General features: G+C 29.5%; 1 protein-coding gene across 9 annotated transcripts in view; it reads left to right on the plus strand.

Annotated features, from left to right (window-relative positions):
* Positions 1-5,109: 5,109 nt before the first annotated feature.
* LOC107850943 (GDT1-like protein 2, chloroplastic) overlaps positions 5,110-17,671 on the plus strand; it is a 22,629-nt gene continuing 10,067 nt past the window's right edge. For 2 of the 9 annotated variants that reach the window (XR_007047824.1, XM_047400316.1), the window contains exons 1-3: positions 5,171-7,560; positions 7,630-7,708; positions 8,415-8,491. The gene's annotated coding sequence lies outside the window, so the exon portion shown is untranslated. Of the gene's footprint in view, positions 7,709-7,864; positions 8,375-8,414; positions 8,492-8,616; positions 8,914-17,671 lie in introns of those variants that run through there. The other 7 variants (XR_007047823.1, XM_047400317.1, XR_007047826.1 and 4 more) reach the window with 6 other exon arrangements.

The raw sequence follows: 17,671 nt of genomic DNA on the forward strand, positions 1-17,671 counted from the left end.
GCTCATCTGCAAAGTTGTCACCAATCTCGAGCCCATCTTCAACATTCTGCATAGTTTCCTCCTTAAGTTTATACAAATGATCTTCAACTTGATTCTCAATGCTTTTTTTGTCCTTGACTTCTAAATCAAATTCTTCCAGCAATAGCAGCCACCTAATCAGTCTGGGCTTAACATCCCCTTTTCGCTATTAAGTACTGCAATGATACATGATTAGTGTGCACAATCACCTTTGTCCCAATCAAATAAGACCTAAACTTCTATAAGGCCAAAACCACTGCCAACAACTCTTGTTCCATCACCGTGTAGTCTTTTGCAAAGGATTTAGTTTTCCTCTAGAATAGGAGATGTGATGAAGGATGTTTTTTTATTGGCTTAGTACAACCCCTAAGTCCAATCCACTTGCGTCACACATAACCTCAATTGGAAAGGACCAGTCTGGGGATACTATGATAGGAGAATTCATCAACTTCTCTCTCAGACACTCAAAAGCCTTGAAGAATGCTTCAGTAAAATCTCACCTCTTTCTCAAGAAGCCTACAAAGAGGGTTGGAAATCTTGGAGAAATCCTTGATTAATTTCCTATAAAATCCAACATGTCCCAAATAGCCACAAACACCCTTCACAGAAATTGGTGGAGGTAATTTCTCTATCACTTCAATCTTTGCTCTATCTACCTCAATATCTCTTTTTAAAATTTTGTGCCCAAGAACAATACCTTCTTTGACCATAAAATGATTCTTTTACCAATTAAGTACCAAGTTGCAATCGTCACACCTTCAAAGAGCATTAGTCAAGTGAACTAGGCAGTCATCAAAACAATCACCAACAATTAAGAAATCATCCATAAACACTTTGATGGTGTCTTCTACCATGTCAGAGAAGATTGACATCATACATATCTAAAATATGGCTGGAGCATTACATAACTCGAATGGCATATATCTGAATACAAAGGTCCCATAAGAACAAGTGAAGATTGTCTTTTCTTAGTATTCGAGTGCTATTGTGATTTGGTTGTACCCTGAATATTCATCTAGAAAATAGTATCGTCCTCTACCCGTAAGTCTAACCAATATATGGTCCATAAAGGGCATGGTAAAATGGTCCTTCTGAGTCCATGCATTCAACATTATACAGTACATTCATACTTTTCTTCCTATGACTGGCCTCATTGGCACTAGCTCATTCTTCTCATTAGGCAGAATGGTAATATTGCTTTTCTTTGGAACACATTGTACCAGATTGACCTACTTTCTATTAGTAATGGGATACACTATACAAGCATCCAACCACTTGATTATCTCTTTCTTTACCACCTCTTGCATAAGAGGATTGAGTCAGTGCTGATGCTCTATACTTGGAATACAATTTGGCTCAAAATGAATTTTATAAGTACAAGGACTAGGTGAGATACCCATAATATCTGCAATGGACCAACCAATGGCCCTCTTGAGTCACTATAGTACTGATAGTAAAGCTTCTACTTCTGTCTTACCCAAGTCAGCTGCAATGATTATCGACAAAGTGTTGTTGGCTCCCAAAAATATATATCACAAATAAGAAAGGAGAGCCTTCAACTCTAAGACGAGTAGCTCCTCAATAAATGGATGAGCAGGTGGAGTGGTTCTATTCTTTATATCCAAATCAAGATTGTTTGGTGCATAAGTGTAAGAATCACTACCATAGAGTGCACATACCATCTCATTATAGTCTTCAATACCCTCACTATCAAAGTTTATGATCACGGCTGCTAGAGCTTTAATATCCAACCCATCTTCAATAGGAACATTATCAAAGTATCTTCTCGAGTTGTTGCTACATCAATCTCATGGAAAGAGTCTATTTCTTCATCAAACACATCAATCACGGATATCACTCTTAACTCATCAGGCTGCTTCATAGATTTATATACATTGAATATCACCTGTTTATCATTGAGTCTCACCATCAGATGTCCTAGCTCCAAATCAATCAATATCCTTCCTGTATCTAAGAATGGTCTTCCCTGAATAATTAGGACTTGCAAGTCCAATATAACAAAATCCATAGGAAAGATAAAAGAAGCCACCTTCACCAACATATTATATAAAACACCAATTGATTTTTTCACCATCCTGTCTGGCATCACTAATCTCATAGTGGTTAGTTTAGGCGCTCCTAACCCTAACTGTTTAAACACTACAAATGGGATGAGGTTAATGCTAGCACCAAAATCACATAATGCACAATCAAAATTGAAAGATCCAATGACGCATGGTATAGTGAGAGAACTAGGATCCTCCTTCTTCTCCACCAATTATTTAGTAGCTACAGCACTGGAATGATGAATATTGTCGACAGGCTCATAATTGTCTGACCTCTTCTTGGTGATTAGATCCTTCATGAATTTTGCATATCTTGGCATTTTCTATAATGCCTCCACAAGTGGGATGTTGAATGATAGTTTTTAACATAGATAAATATTTTGGATACTTACCTCTTCTTGTTTCTTTTTCAGCCTTTGAGGAAAAGGAGGGCGAGGTCTCGGAATAGGCTTCAAAATAAGCTCCTGGCCCCATATATTCCATTATCTTGGTTACTAGTACTCTCTATATCAATAGAATCATCATCGTTCCCTTGTTCATCAATAGTGGGTGCAGGTGGATCTATAGTTTTTTTACCACTCTAAGTGGTAATGGCATGGCAGTGAACATCATTCTTTGGATTTACAACTGTATTACTTGGAAGAGTGCCAGGTTGCCTTTGATTTAATGTGGCCGACATCTTGCCATACTACTGCTCCAGCTGTTAATTGCTGTAGCATGTGACTCAACTTTCTAATTTAGCCCAGATAGGTCTGCATTAATCTCCTTAAGGCAACTCTATTGACATTCTTGCCCTTTGATTAGTTTCGACAAGATTGCCTCCATTCTAGAGTCAATATCTTTGCTACCTGGTGGAACATATTTGTCACTCTTCTCATTGTAATCATCTTTTTGGCACCAATCACCATCTCTCCTTCTATTTCTATCTCTGTGTTTGTCATTATAATAGTTCTGACCTTGATTCCCATGCCCTTGGAATCAAAAATCTGCTAATATATGATCAAGATACTTCACTTCCACTTCTGATTCAATCTCAAAAGTCCTAGAAGTAGATCTCTATGCAGCAACTGCATTAACTTTCTCAGCTCTCATTATTGCAAATTGTTTTATAAGCAGCCCAATATTTGTTCGAAGCTATGTAACCTCTTGTGCTACCATTTCATGACTAGATCCATAAGCATTATCTGCTCCAATAACATATGTATCTGCACCACTCTCAACCTATCTAGTCTTCTATCTTCTATAGGTCACCGATATATCATTAAGCATATTATGAGCAGCATCCCACTGAATATGCTTGAATGGACCTCTTGAAATCGTATCTTCCATTGCTATAGAACTGATATTTAGTGATCAATAGAAGATTTCCAACAAATTTGATCCTCTGATTTTGTGATTAGGTACCTTGATCAGCTTCTTCTTGAATCTAAACCACATCTTATACAAGGATTCAATAGGTAATTATCTGAAGTTATAAATTTTATCTTTTAACTGCAGCATCCTTGCAGGAGGGAAAAATTTGTTCAAAAACTATTTATGCAACTCATGCAATGTAGTGATTGGACCTCTTAGAAGTTTCACTAACAATAGTGATGCCTCACTCGTCAATGAAGATGTGAACAACCTCAATCTCAAAGCTTCCTGATCCACCCTCAGAATCATATATTATATGCAGATCCCAGTAAAATTAGCAAGATATATATTCATATCATCAGTAGCTGATCTCGAAAATACACCCATCAAGTTCAACAATTTGATCATTGCGTTTGTAATATCAAACTTCACACTGGGTGGGAAAGCAAGAGGAACGATAGCTCCTGTCTCAGCAGGTTCAATGTAACCTATATCCTCTTCATAATCATATGGGTGTAAGTGATGGTATGCAGGAATCAATAGAGATCTAGCTCTCTGAACTCTATCTCGATGCTTAGCTACCTGTCTAGTCATCGTTAGTCCTCTTTGCTGAGATAACCCAGCTTCTTCAGCTAAGTGATGGTATGCAAGAATCAATAGAGATCTAGCTCTCTGAACTCTATCTCGATGCTTAGTTGCCTGTCTAGTCATTGTTAGTCCTCCTTGCTGAGATAACCCAGCCTCTTCAGCTAATCAAGCTTCTGCGACTGCTCTTCTCTCTTCCTCAGCACCAACTAATAGTTGTTGCATTTGTAAATCTGCAACATTCTGTGGATCAATTGAGCATGCAATAGTGCATTAGAATCAATAGGTGTAGGGTCTTGAACCCCATCATGAACTTGTCCTGATATTCTTCTTGGTGTTTGAAGAATCTCTCTAGCTCTGGATAAAAGGAGAGTAAGGGATTACCACTTATTCTAGTGTTTGACATACACTGGCGTATGCCAAATCAAAAATAGAAAATAAAACCCGCGAACTTCACCAATTCAATTACTACTCAAACCATCTTCCCCAGCAATGAAATAAAAAATTTGATGTCACATAAAACTAACCTTAAAAAAAGTATACTACGGCCGATGCCAAATATAGTAACACAATTAGGTTGGGGTCAATCTCACAAAGAAGATGCTGAATAGTTACTTAACTTGATGTAATTCACGAGTAGTGCGGAAAAGTAAATAGGGTTTTTTTGAAAGTAATCAGTAAGTAGTAACCGAACTTGAATGCTTTGAGTTGTAAACAATAGAAGACGAACACTAGGCTTGTGTTCCTATGGCTTCTCAACTCCGTAAATTTCTCGTGTTTAATTCACCTATTCTGCTGCTCTGCATGTAAAGTTGACAAGAAATGCATTACCAACTGTCTTGTCACTGCTAAAAATTAGGCCTATGGCAACGAACTTTTTAGCGACGGTTGTAAATGCGTTGCTATAGACTATCTATGGAAACACTTCTAACCGTTACATAAAATAATTATTTTATTAGCACTATAACCGTTGCTATTGAGAATGAACCGTTACAATAGGTATATGTATAACAATACTTTTTAAAACCGTTGCCATAGAAACACCTATGCTTAATCAACAAAAATTATCTATGGCAACACTTCTCAATTTCCCTCCACAGTATTTAACTCAGCCAAAAATACTTTTCTCAATATAAATAATCAAAAACCCTCTTTCTCATAAAAAACGTACTACTTCTCTCAATTTCCCTCCACAGTATTTAACTCGTCCAAAAATACTTTTCTCAATATAAATAATCAAAAACCCTCTTTCTCATAAAAAACGTACTACTTCTCTCATAAACAAAAATTGATTGCAATTACACTGTCAAAAATCCATTTCTCATCCAGCAAAAGAGACGAAGTTACTATGTGATTTGCTAGACAATCCATTTCTCATTGAGTAAAGGAGACGAAAGATACAGTGGTGTGATTTTCTAGAAAACCCATTCCTCAATCAATCGAAAATCCATTATTCCTCAATGGAAAATCCAGATAAATTGAATTTTGGGGGGATTTTGTAGCTCCAATTCCCTGGGGAGTTGCTCTTTCCTGAAAATGGAGTAAAGGAGATGGATCGACATGGATCAAAAACCCATTTCTCAAGTCTCCAATCAGTATTAGTATTAGTATTCGCTTCTTCCATTTGTATTTCCTGTTATTTTTGTTACCTTTTGCTAAGGTTGTCATGTTAGTATTTGTTATGCCTCTTTGCGACTATGTTCCTTTTCATGTTTTTGTCATATGTTTTTTCGTTCTATTCGGCTCGAATGGGATACCTGCGCCTGATTTGGTTATATTTAGTGTTTAGGTAAAAGCTTAAAGATAGAGCCTTTGGTGAGATGGTAATCTGGTTTCACTTCGATGGTCTCTACTACTATCTGAACTGTTGGTTCTGTTCTTGAATTTTTTACTAGTCATTTTTAATTGTAATGAAACAAATACTAAACTGTTTGATTGATAGTATTTCTCATACATTTACCTATCAAAGAAAGAATATAGTATTTACTATGCATCTGGTATCACTACGTTTGGTCATGTTTTTATGTATCAGGATTGTTGTACTGCTTACTTTGTGATCTTGACCTTCAGCTGTATCTAATATATGGTAAACCTTCTCCTCAACGCTATTTAAGTTTAGTCTTTGTGCTGCTAGGATTTTCTTTCTAAATAGGACTAGCTTAGTCAGTTACATAGTCTTGATGGATGCAATCGAGTTAATGCATTACCATGATGTTTCCGCCTTCTCCACTTGCAACCTGAAGACAAAGCTACTTTAGCTTTTGGGCGTTATTTTCATATATTCCTTTGTGTCTTGCATTTGTTCCAGTGGCTATTTTGATGTACTAATGGAAGAATACACCATGTAAGCTTGTGATCTCATCCCACATACGACGTATTATTCCTTTAACCTATGTTGTTTGGACTTATCAATAACGTCGACGACTACATGTTGGACCCTCCAAAAGGAGGTTATCTTTGAAGGACTCGATATGGGTGCAGCAATATTTTTGGAGATTCCAAGAAACTTAGCTAAGTTGTATGTATACTCACTGAAGTTGCAGTCTGCTTTCCTCCACATCATATCATGCAACAATAATTATACTTCGATACAAAGTTGACCATAGATCCAGAAGGCTTTTTAGAGAAGTTCAAATGATCCAATGTCACCCACCTTTCTTTATCAGGCACACTATTTGTTTTATATTTCTATTGTGTTTTGATATTACTTTGTTATGATATATTATTCATTCTTGGAGAGTTGCATAGAATTCCTCAAATTTGGATCTTCTTTTAAGGGAAGAAGTTGTGTAATTGAGGTCTGATCAAGCACATTTACATCATTAGTCTTAGTAGGAGTAACTAGATCATGATTTGTATCAACAACATTTCTATCGGCCTGCTGAACATTTTCTGCATTCAATGATGGGCTTTCCTGGATAGATTCATCTCTGAATTTTGAACCCAATCTACCCACAACATCATGAGAAGTCTGATCAATATCTCCCCTATTCTGAACCTGAGAAGAAATTACCATTTCATGTGCTGCTTCCAAATTCTGCTGAGAATGCACAATATCTGAGCAACTTCAGCACCTGTGTAATCACCCAACATCTGACCCTTAAGTTCAGAACCTTGAGCAGCAGTAACCTTCAAGTTATCAACCTTCTGAGTACAATTCTGAACATAACCTTCTGAATTCTGCTAGTCCTAAGGAGCAGAAACAACACATGAAGAGCTTTCTGCTGTTAGCAACTCTGCAGAAGCATTGCAAAGCTTATCAGTAAGGGAAAATGAGACAATGTGTTTCCACATGAGGCTCTTTGTACATTTTAGTTCTGATATGGTTGTTCATGTTGCAGAGTGGGATAACTAATAAAGCAATTGGAGAAACACGTATTCTTAGCCTCTTGTTGAAAAAAAATTCTTTCTTTTACATGTTTATTTTATTTATTCTTTGTTAAAATGTTTAAACTATTTCAGAAATGAATACGTCGACCAGCAGAAGCCATTGCCTTTACATATTTACTGTCCACCGGGATCTGACAAAGGATAAAAGGTATTGTTGTCACGATGTTATTACTGTTAACATTTCTTTTTAATTCCTTTGTTGTTAAGCTTTCTGCAGACTTCTGAGATTTGAGAAGAAGGAGACTGGGGCGTGCTAGCTTATCTTGAAGGCAAAGGCACCGAAAGCTTTCTCCCTGGTCAGTGCTAATCCAATCACCTCTCTAAAGCTCTTAAGTTGTTTCAACTTGCATGTTTTACATGGAATATTCAGCACAAAATCTGGTTTTGCTTTTTCTGACTTATGAAGGAGAAAATGTACTAGTTTAATAACATGCTTTATAACTCTTCTGTAGTTCAGTGACCAAACTTTTGCCAAAGAAGTGGGGTCTTTCTGGAATGTCTAGCTTTCTTTTGGCTACATTGTTTGCTGGAGTCTCAATTCTGCTAAACCAAAGAATAGATATTAGGCCTAACATTGCTGCAGTCTTGGGGCTTGCCATTCTAGATGCTATATTACTTGGTGGTTCTTGCCTAGCACAAATCTCCAGCTTCTTGCCTCCCTACAAGCATCGAATTTGTGTTCATGAAGCAGGCCATCTCCTTGTTGGTAAACCATGTTTCTGCAACACAGAAGTTACTGCAATAGAATGAAAGAACTTTAGAAATTAGATTCATCCATCTTTCATATATTAAGTTAGGATAACCTGTACTTCTGTATATTTAAGTTTCGATGCGATGACTAGCCATAGATATCATCAGCTTGTTTTCCAACAGCTATTGTTCAGAATATCAGTCTTGACATGTTTATTACTATCAGTTTTTATTGTTTGTAACATTCTAAGGTAAGTAAAGTTGTAAACCTACCTCTTATAGTAATTCATATATCCTCTGATATGACTGCAGCATACCTGATGGGTTGTCCAATTCGTGGTGTAATTTTAGACCCAATCATTGCAATGCTGATGGGCATTCAAGGATAGGTATGTCACTGTAGATCCTTCGTATTGTCTCTCTGGTTCACAGTGTAATGCTGAACCACTTGTTAAACTAACAGCCAACAAAGACCACAAATACATAGATAACTGCTTCTCCCTTTCTCCTCAAGTCTTTTAAGGTGAACAGTGGGAATTCAAGACATCTATTTCTGACCGAGCATGCACAAAACAGTATTTCATTAGATGCCACACACTGTACAATAGTATAATCCATGACATGATACAGATTTTTCTTATTTTCCATTCCCCTCTTGTGGGATTACATTGGGTTTGTTGTTGTTGCTTCTAGAAGCTTCCAAATTTAGGGATTGGCCATGTGTCAGCATAGACTTGCAGTTAGTTATCTTGTCGGTATTTCTCATTGAAGAATAGGGGTTGAATGCCGTATAAATAATTTCTTTTCGACATGGCACAGTGCACCATATTTATGTAGGCATCCCTCATTTTTTCCTTTTCCTCAGTAGTGATTGCCCTTGTTCCATGAGAGGAACTTACAATTTAAATAATGAGATCTTCAGTTTCTTATTTTCTTGGAAATCTAAGTTGTCTTCCCTATATGTTATGTGATCTTTCCTCCCATATATGTTTTATTGTTTTCCTGCTGTATGTTTTCTGATTTACGATACTTGTGTCGAGGGTCTGTTGGGATAGCCTCTCGTCCTCTATAAGGTAGGGTGTAAGGTTATATATTTATTAATTATGATTGACTTATCTGATAAAACTAGATTTATATATTTTCAAAAATATTATTTAGATAAATAACGTACAAAAATTATCAAAATATAAAGAATTAAAGCAAATAATAGCTAAAAAATGTAAAGAATTAAAAATAAGGATAGAAAAATATAACATAATTACCGGAGTTAGTAAAAACTTAATAAATGTACAAAAAGAAGAAATATCAAATTTAGAATCGACAATAGATAGTCTAGAATAGACATACCAACATGATCTATTAACAATTAAATAAAAAATGAACAAAGAAGAATTTATAATAGATGAAAAAATATATGAAAATTATGAAGGATTAAAAATAAAAATAGTATTTTCTAATCTAGGAAGAAGGTATAAGAAAATAGGTGAACATTTATATTTAATGTTAGAAAAAGAAGAATTAAAATTAGAAGATAAATTGACCGTTATGGTAAGAATAGAAAAAGAAAATGAAGAAATAGATAGAAAAAATAAAACAACAAACTACAGAAGAAATACGAAAAATAGAAGAAACTAAAAATAGTAGGATTGCTGAATTAGAAAAAGAACTACAAATGCTAAAAGATTTGTATGAAAAAAGATAGAAAGAAAAAGAAGAAAAAGATAAAGAACAAAAATTATTAAATGAGATAAATCAAGTTAAAGAAAAATTAGAAATAAACAATAAAGAAATAAAAACCAGGGAATTAGAAATAAATACAATAGATGTTGAAGAAACAGATAATTATAATTCGGAAGATAGTGAAACATATACAGGAATCTTAACAAATACAAAAAATTTAGAAATCAATGAAAAACAAGAAGTAATTAGAAATAAATACTCTTGATAAAAAAGAAGATGAAAAATATAATACCTAGAACATTAGAAATAAGAAAACTTACATATTATAAAAATAAATTTAAAAGATATTATCTAAAAGATGAATATGACAAATGGAAACCAAAACAAATAGTTAATACAAATTATAACTTTTTAGACTTAGATTGTATAATAGATACAGAAAAAATAATATAATTATGGATAAGATATATGACAAAACAATTATTAGATAATAATATAAATGTAAAAGATGTACCAGAATATATAGAAAGAACACTAATAGGAACAGTGAAATTATGGTTTTCAAATCTAACTGAAAATAGTAAAAAGGTATTAAGAACTAACAAACCTACAGAAGGAACATCATCAACAACTACAACTAAATTAACACCTATAGAATTATTAAAAAAATATGAAATAACTATAAAAGACGAATTTAGCAGCATGACAACAACAGAAGAAGAACAAAATGAACAGAAAGATATAAATAGGAATTTAATGTTAAAATTAGCAATATGTAATATGTGTTACATAGATGAGTATACTTGCGCATTTAAAGAATATTATTATAAAGGAACATATAATACGAAGAAAGTAAAGAAATAAGAAAATTATATTTTAATAAATTACCTGAACTATTTAGTTGAAAAATAATAAAAAGTTGCGATGAAGCAAAAATAGTAGATACTTTAGGAGCAAGAATAAAATTTTTACAACAATGATATAGAAACCTATGTGAAAAATATAGAGAAGAAATAAAAATGAAAAAACCATTAATAAGAAATTTAGCATGTTGCAAAGATAAAATAACACCTCAATTTGGATGCGATGAAAGATATTATAAGAAAAGAAAAAGACATAAGAAATATAAGAAATACAAAAAATCAAAATATAAATATAAGAAACCAAGAAAAAGATATTATGTAAAAAATTATAAACATAAAAGACCATATAGGAAAAAGAAATTTATAAAAGAATGTACTTGTTATAATTGCGGAAAATTAGGACATTTAGCTAGAGATTGTAAATTACCTAAAAATCCAAAAAATAAAAAAATATCAGAAATAAAAATAGAAAATACAGAATATATGCAGATAGATTATATAGATTACGAATTAGAAAGTGAAAATAGTATATATGAAATTTTAGAGAATGAAACAGATAGTGAAATAGATAATGAATTAAATGACTGAAGAAGATATAAGAATAAATCAAATAACTGAAAAGATATAAAAATAATAAAAAAGGAAGAATATTTAAATGAAGAAGGAACAGATCAAAAAATAATATTTGATAGTCATATTTGATGAAATAAAAGGAAAAGAATTAGATTTAAGTGTAGAAAAAATATTTAAAATACCAACAATAAAAAACATATTTAGTAGAAGAAAAGAAGAATACTACGTAGTAAGTAAAAAAGAACATGCAATAGATTGTAGATATGTAAAAGGAAGAACTAGTATACCACTAGTAACAAAAAGAATAATTAATAAAGAAATAAACGATATAAAAAGTAGAGACCCAATAAAATATGTACATCTTGGAGGAACAGAGATATTGATAAAAGCATGATTTAGAGAAGGGATAGATACACCAATAGAATTATATCTAGCAGAAGATAGAATTATTAATCTTATAGAAAAAAGTATGATAACTATCATAAAAAGAAATTTAATATATCAAAAATTTAAATTTATAAGAAGTGCAAATTATTTAGTAGCAATAACAGATAAAAATATAGATAAATCATTAATATTATATTGGAAAATATTAGCAATAGAACTAACCCCAGGAAGTAAAATATTTACAGGAAGATGTAAAAATCTATATGTATTAACAACAAAACATAAAATAACGAAAAAAATAAAATTAATAAAATACAAATAGAAAGTCCTTTCGAACAATTTGTAAAAACAATTGATAATAATGATTATAGTTATAGAGACATAGATATAGAAGAAAATTTAGAAATAATAAATGATAGAATAAGTACAACAAAAAGAATAGCTTATGAAAAATCAGAATCATCAAGTTCATAAAAAAGAACAAGTTATGAAACAAGTTCAACAACTAATTTAAACCAATATTACATAACAGGAACAATAAATGAAAAAGAATATTTAATACTCTTAAATACAGGACAAGAAGAAAATTATATAGTAAGATATCTAATAAAAAATGAGGAAATAAAATCTGACTATAATATATGCCCAGATCTATCAAGAATCTTAATAAACACTAAAAATATAGCAGAAAAAGAAATAACAATAGGAGTTAGAAAAATAAAAATAGAATTTGAAATAAAGGAAGAAATGCAAAAAACAGACATAATATTAGGAATAAAATAGCTAGAACAAGTAAAACCATATAATATAGAGCATATATAATTATCTATAACATATAACATAGAAAAATTATTCTTAAGAAGAGTTTTAACATGATATGAAAATATATGTATTAATGAAGATAGTAGTAGAAGAGTATTAGAGTAGATATTATACGCCTATGATAGATACATGAGCAGAAACTAATTTATGTAGATATAATTGTTTACCAAAAAGTAAATGGAATAAATTTATAACACCAATAATAGTTAAAGGATTTAATAATGAAGGAAGTTTAATTACTTATAAAGCCATGAATGGAAAAACACAAGTATGAGATAAAATATTAATAATAGAAGAAATTTATAATTATGAGATAACATCAAAAGATATGCTTTTAGGAATGTCGTTTTAAAATAAATTATACTCATATATAATAAGTAGAACGAATTGGTGGTTTACAACACCATGTAAACAAAAAATAAGAGCAAAAAAAGTTACTAATAAAATAAGAAAGAAAACTGATTGGATAGAAGGAAGTGAAAAAATTACACAAAAATTAGAAAATATAAAAAATACTGAAGATACAATAGAACTAGTCGTATTTTCAATAAATAAAAAGGAAATAACTATATTTTCAATAAATAAGATAGAAATAATTAAGAAAAAATTAGAACAATTATATAGTGAAGATCCATTAAAAGGATGGAAAAATATAAAACTACTATAAAAATTCAATTAATAGATAAAAATAGCATAATAACCCAGAAACTATTAACATATAATTTTAATGATTTAAAAGAATTTAAAATGCACATAGAAGAATTATTAGAAAAACAATATATACAAAAAAGTAATAGTAAACATAATAGCCCAACATTTATAGTAAATAAACATAATGAACAAAAAAAAGAGGAAAAAGTAGGATGGTTATTGATCATAGAAATTTAAATGCAAAAACTATGACATATAATTACCCAATACCAAATGAGATATTAAAAATAAGACAAATACAAGGATATAATTACTTTAGTAAATTTGATTGTAAATCAGGATTTTACCATTTAAAGTTAGAAGAAGAATCTAAAGAATTAACCGCATTTACGGCACCACAAGGATTTTATGAATGAAATGTACTACCATTTTGGATATAAAAATGCACCAGGTAGATATCAACATTTTATGGATAGTTATTTTAAACAATTACCTAATTGTATAGTATACATAGATGATATACTATTATATACAAAAACAAAAGAAGAACATTTAAAGTTATTAGAACAATTTACAGATATAATAGAAAATTCGGGAATAACTTTCAGCTTCCTTCGTTATTAAATTCTTTAACTATTATAGGTGTTTTTAATTTATCCCATTTACTTTTTATTAAACAATTATATCTACATAAATTAGCTTCTGCTCATGTATCTATCATAGGCGTATAATATCTACTGTAATACCCTTCTACTATTATCTTCATTAATACATATATTTTCATATCATGTTTAAGCTCTTCTTAAGAATAATTTCTCTCTGTTATATATTATAGATAATTGTGTATGCTCTATATTATATGGTTTTACTTGTTCTAGCTATTTTATTCCTAATATTATGTCTGCTTTTTGCATTTCTTACTTTATTTCAAATTCTATTTTTATTTTTCTAACTCCTATTATTATTTCTTTTTCTGCTATATTTTTAGTGTTTATTAAGATTCTTAATAGATCTGGCATATATGATTGTCAGATTTTATTTCCTTATTTTTTATTAGATATCTTGCTATATAATTTTCTTCTTATCCTGTATTTAAGAGTATTAAATATTCGTTTTTATTTATTGTTCCTGTTATGTAATATTGGTTTAAATTAGTTGTTGAACTTGTTTCATAACTTGTTTTTTTTGATGAACTTGATGATTCTGGTTTTTCATAAGCTATTCTTTTTGTTGTACTTATTCTATCATTTATTATTTCTAAATTTTCTTCTACATCTATGTCTCTATAACTATAATCATTATCATTAATTGTTTTTACAAATTGTTCGAAAGGACTTTCTATTTGTATTTTATTAATTTTATTTTTTTCGTTATTTTATGTTTTGTTGTTAATACATATAGATTTTTACATCTTGCTATAAATATTTCACTTCCTGGGGTTAGTTCTATTCCTGATATTTTTCAATATAATACTAATGATTTATCTATATTTTTATCTGTTATTGCTATAATTTGCACTTCTTATAAATTTAAATTTTTGGTATATTAAATTTTTTTTTATGACAGTTATTATATTTTTTTCTATAGGATTTATAATTCTATCTTCTACTAGGTATAATTCTATTGATGTATCTATTCCTTCTCTAAAACATGCTTATTAGGTCTCTACTTTTTATATCGTTTATTTCTTTATTAATTATTCTTTTTGTTACTAGTGGTATACTAGTTCTTCCTTTTACTTATCTACAATCTATTACATGTTTTTTTTGACTTACTAAGTAGTATTCTTCTTTTCTTCTACTAAATATGTTTTTTATTGTTGGTATTTTAAATATTTTTTCTACACTTAAATCTAATTCTTTTCCTTTTATTTCATCAAATATATGACTATCAAATATTATTTTTTGATCTGTTCCTTTTTCATTTAAATATTCTTCCTTTGTTATTATTTTTATATCTTCTTCAGTTATTTGGTTTATTCTTATATCGACTTCAGTCATTTAATTCATCTAATTCACTATCTATTTCATTATCTGTTCCATTCTCTGAAATTTCATATATACTATCTTCACTTTCTAATTCGTAATCTATATAATCTATCTATATATATTCTGTATTTTCTATTTTTATTTCTGATATTTGTTTATTTTTTGGGTATTTAGGTAATTTACAATCTCCAGCTAAATGTCCTAATTTTTCGCAATTATAACAAGTACATTCTTTTATAGATTTCTTTTTCCTATATGGTCTTTTATGTTTATAATTTTTACATAATATCTTTTTTTTGGTTTCTTATATTTATATTTTGATTTTTTGTATTTCTTATATTTCTTATGTCTTTTTCTTTTCTTATAATATCTTTCATTGCATCCAAATTGAGGTGCTATTTTATCTTTGCAACATGCTAAAGTTCTTATTAATGTTTTTCCATTTTTATTTCTTCTCTATATTTTTCACATAGGTTTCTATACCATTGTTGTAAAAATTTTATTCTTGTTCCTAGAGTATCTACTATTTTTTCTTCATCCCAACTTTTTATGCTTTTTCAACTAAATAGTCAGGTAATTTATTAAAATATAATTTTCTTATTTCTTTACTTTCTTCTGTATTATATGTTCCTTTATAATAATATTCTTTAAATGCGCAAGTATACTCATCTATGTAACACATATTACATATTGTTAATTTTAACAATAAATTCCTATTTATATCTTTCTCTTCATTTTGTTCTTCTTCTGTTGTTGTCATGCTGCTAAATTCGTCTTTTATAGCTATTTTATATTTTTTTAATAATTTTATAGGTGTTAATTTAGTTGTAGTTGTTGATGATGTTTCTTCTGTAGGTTTGTTAGTTCTTAATACCCTTTTACTATTTTCAGTTAGATTTGAAAACCATAATTTTACTGTTCCTATTAGTGTTCTTTCTATATATTCTGGTGCATCTGTTACATTTATATTATTATCTAATAATTGTTTTGTCATATATCCTATCTATAATTGTATTGTTTTTTCTGTATCTATTACACAATCTAAGTCTAAAAAGTTATAATTTTTATTAACTATTTATTTTGGTGTCCATTTGTCATATTCATATTTTAGATTATATCTTTTAAATTTATTCTTATAATATGTAGGTTTTCTTATTTCTGATGTTCTAGGTATTATATTTTTCATCTTCTTTTTTATCAAGAGTATTTATTTCTAATTACTTCTTGATTTTCATTGATTTCTAAATTTTTTTTATTTTGTTAAGATTTCTGTATATGTTTCACTATCTTGCGAATCATAATTATCTGTTTCTTCAACATCTATTGTATTTATTTCTAATTCCCTGGTTTCTATTTCTTTATTGTTTATTTCTAATTTTTCTTTAAATTGATTTATCTAATTTAATAATTTTTGTTTTTTATCTTTTACTTTCTGTCTTTTTTTCATACAAATCTTTTAGTATTTGTAGTTCTTTTTCTAATTCATCAATCCTACTATTTTGAGTTTTTTCTATTTTTCGTATTTCTTCTGTAGTTTGTTGCTTTATTTTTTCCATTTCTTTTTTTCTATCTATTTCTTCATTTTTTTTTAATTCTTACCATAGCTGTCAATTTATCTTCTAATTTTAATTCTTTTTTTTTCTAACATTAAATATAAATGTTCACCTACTTTCTTATATATTCTTCCTAGATTAGAAAATACTATTTTTCTTTTTAATCCTTCATGGTTTTCATATATTTTTTTATCTATTATAAATTCTTCTTTGTTTATTTTTTATTTAATTGTTAATAGATCATGTTGGTATGTATATTCTAGACTATCTATTGTATATTCTAAATTTGATATTTCTTTTTTTTGTGCATTTATTGAGTTTTTACTAACTCCGGTAATTATGTTATATTTTTCTATCCTTATTTTTAATTCTTTACATTTTTTAAATATTATTTGCTTTAATTCCTTATATTTTGGTAACTTTTGTACATTATTCATCTAAATAATATTTTGAGGAATATCTAAATCTAGTTTTATCAGATAAGTCAGTCATTAAATGCAAAAATTATGACATATAATTATCCAATACCAAATAAGATATTAAAAATAAGACAAATTCAAGGATATAATTATTTTAGTAAATTTGATTGTAAATCAAGATTTTACCATTTAAAGTTAGAAGAAGAATCTAAAGAATTAACCGCATTTACGGTACCACAAGGATTTTATGAATGAAATGTACTACCATTTGGATATAAAAATGCACCAGGTAGATATCAACATTTTATGGATAGTTATTTTAAACAATTACCTAATTGTATAGTATACATAGATGCTATACTATTATATACAAAAACAAAAGAACGTTTAAAGTTATCAGAAGAATTTAAAGATATAATAGAAAATTTGGGAATAAGTTTAAGTGAGAAGAAAACTGAAATTATGAAAAGTCAAATAGAATTTTTAGGAATACAAATAGATAAAAGTGGAGTAAAAATGCAACAACATATAGTAAAAAAATATAAATTCAAAAGAAGAATTAGATACAAAAAAGAAATTACAATCATTTTTACTAATCCTAAAAATGATTGTAATTTCTTTTTTGTATCTAAT

Source organism: Capsicum annuum, chromosome 12 (assembly GCF_002878395.1).
Source record: "Capsicum annuum cultivar UCD-10X-F1 chromosome 12, UCD10Xv1.1, whole genome shotgun sequence".
NCBI classification, from domain to species: domain Eukaryota; kingdom Viridiplantae; phylum Streptophyta; class Magnoliopsida; order Solanales; family Solanaceae; genus Capsicum; species Capsicum annuum.